The following is a 3,135-nucleotide window of genomic DNA, read 5'->3' as shown; positions in this document are numbered from 1 at the left end:
TTGCTGATTTTTTATTTTAATAAAAATAAATATATATAATAAGTTTTGTTACTTATATACATTAACCATATTATATATTCTATATGTGGCCCAAGACAATTCCTCTTCACTCAGTGCGGCCCAGGCAAGTTAAAAGGCTGGATACCCAAGAGGTAATTTATGATCAGCACAGGGTCTAGCATACACACTCCATAGACTGCCTTTGTGCTGGAGGAAGCTGTCCCACAAATGAAAGAGTCAGAGAACTCCTGGCTTACGCTGGGTTTCCCTCCTCTCTCCAACTCCTTTATAATTGTAAGTAGGTCACTTCCTTTCTCTATAGCACAGTTTCCTTATTTCTTTGGTACTGATGCTAACTTGTACCAGAACTAAGATGCAGTCAGATAAGAAGCACTAAAGCTTACAGAACTCAGAGATTCTTGATGAGAGTAGTTTGAGACAAAAATCCACTCTAATCACCTTAGCAAGTCAGTAATACCGCTTAGGTTTTGAACCATGGGTTGCAATTCCTGTGTGTCCCACACATATCTCAAGTCACAAGAGCTAAATGGAGGGCTAGAAGAAATATCTGGGTCACCAAGTTCACCTCTTATAAATGCAAAGAGATTCATACAACCTCTTCCACAAACAAATCAAAAGCCATCTTCTGAATGTTACTTTTACCCCCTCCAAGGGGGAAACTGCTGTTGCTTTTGTACTTTTATTTTTATTTGCAATCACCTTAGGAAATGCCCTGAATCTAAACAAAAATTGCACTAAGTCTTTTATTAGGTCTATAGGATGCAGATCACATTTAACTTTGAAATTAAGAGACCGCCTCACACTGACACACTCAGGCACTTTGTCTTTCTCATGCAGCTCTTTATAAATGCATGATAGGCGCACAGACTCTGCTTAAGCTAACAGACAACTATCCTTTACTAGCATAACAAATACATAGACAAACAGAAACAAAAGAGCAATTCTTACATACCTATCTGTGTCTCAATTTCCTCAACCTGCAGTGCTCTTTGAGCCAAGATATCTGGGATCTTTTTCTACTAGCTGATCTGCTAATCACAAAGCACTATTTATTTCCTTACGTATTCTTTCAACAGAGGTCATTTTGAACGTGGCTACTACACTAACTGAACAGGTCTTCCGATATAAGAAGATGCTACTTCTATGCATGCTTCACACTTACAAATTTCCAAAATTAATTCCACATTTGCTCAATCTTTCTTGTTTAAAAGGTCAAAATAGAATCATAGAAACATCACTATTCCCACATCTTACAAAGAAAGGTTGAGGGAACTGGGCTTGCTTAGCTTGGAGAAGAAAAGACTCTGGGGAGACCTCATTGTGGACTTCCAGTACTTGTAGGGAGCATATAAACAGGAGGGGGAATGGCTGTTTCCAAGGGTGGACAGCCTTCTTGTCTGTCCACAGGAGGACAGACAAGGGGGAATGGTTTTGAACTGAGACAGGGGAGATATTAGATAGACAGATAGATATTAGAAGGAAGTTTTTCATTCAGAGGGCGGTGAAGCACTGGAACAGGTTGCCCAAGGAGGTTGTGGATGCCCCATCCCTGGAGGCATTCAAGGCCAGGCTGGATGTGGCTCCGGGCAGCCCGGTCTGGTGGTTGGCGACCCTGCACATAGCAGGGGGGTTGAACCTGGATGATCATTGTGGTCCTTTTCAACCCAAGCCATTCTATGATCTTTGCTCTGAATTAAGCAATTCATCTCTATCCGAACCATACCTTTTTGTGGAGCTGCAGCAACAAGGTTTTGTCCAATTGCGAATACACTGACTTACGACATCTGAAAATAAGAGGAATCCAAGTGTCAGAGCAAACACAAAAACAGCAGAACGTTTAACTTCATAAAAAGCAGCTCAAAAGAAAGAAGAAAAAACAACCTATTCACACGTACACAAGCTCAAGAACCTAGTCTGCAGCAGGAAGAAACTCTCTAGCAATTGCTTAGTGGAATTGGAGACAAAAGGGTGAAGCTGTATTATTTCCAGATTAAATACATCTGTGCACAACAAGTGCAGAGCCAACTGCTCCCTGTTGTTGAGTCACCATCCGTGGCTGTGTTTAAAATCTATTTGGACGTGGTGCTCAGGGATTTAGAGGAGGGTTGTTAGAGTTAGGGTAGTATGGTTAGGTTATAGTTGGACTTCGTGATCTTTAAGGTCTTTTCCAACCTGAGCAATTCTATGACACTATGTGACAGGGAGCTAGGAACTCAGCACTTCTATAATAGAATAATGCAGTTTGCAGGGCAAGGAAGGGCCCCACTCTATAACTTCCCATGCATTTTGGCCCCAGATTATCTTCCATCCGCATCCAACCTTAGCAGGGTCTTTCTTCCACAGCTGGGGCCATTGCTCTGTGGAACCAGCTGGCATCTCTATCCTCTCAGGAGTTTCTCTCATTTTTTATATTTTGTGGAGTTCATTTTCTCCACACACATAGGAAAAAAAAAAGTTTTTGCCAGAACCGTTTCTGCTCTTCTGTCTTTAGGCCAAAGAAGGCACAAAACCTTGAGAAAGGAGTTGCACAGTCCAAGCACATGGGAAAGGAATGGTTGCTTTCGTGCCTCATTTGGCCCAGATCTGTGATCAAAGGCCTGGAAACAATGCATGGTGCAGCACATCCACCTTGTTTTCATCACAATGTGGTTAACTGATCCAGAACTACCCAAACCTTAATTCTAAGGTGATACATAAACCTACTCATCTCCCTTTTCTTTTATCTGGTGACAGGTCTGGGTTTTACCTTTCTACCTTACCTTCTTTACCTCTTTTCTCCTCCTACATTGTGTTCAATGCTTTCTACCTAATCCCTCAGTTCTGACAAGTTACTACATCTTCAGCCATAGTAGGAGGAGTATGCATAAGATCAGATTTTGAAAGGCATTTTTACAGGAATGAAGCTGGATACAAAAAGTCTGAGACATCTCCCTCAATGAAACACAAGATAGGAATCTTTTTGATTTGAGAGTTCAAAAATTCAGGACAAAGAAATAAACCAGTTTGTGTAGCCAAAGAGCAAGCTATGTCTGTGTGTGTGTGTGTGTGTGTGTGAATTCACAACAGTCAGCTGTCACCATCTTTCGCCAAAAGGAAGTGAGAACAGTGATGCAC

Source organism: Phasianus colchicus, chromosome 3 (assembly GCF_987193195.1).
Source record: "Phasianus colchicus chromosome 3, bPhaCol1.hap1.1, whole genome shotgun sequence".
Taxonomy (NCBI): domain Eukaryota; kingdom Metazoa; phylum Chordata; class Aves; order Galliformes; family Phasianidae; genus Phasianus; species Phasianus colchicus.
This window is presented reverse-complemented; position numbering follows the sequence as displayed.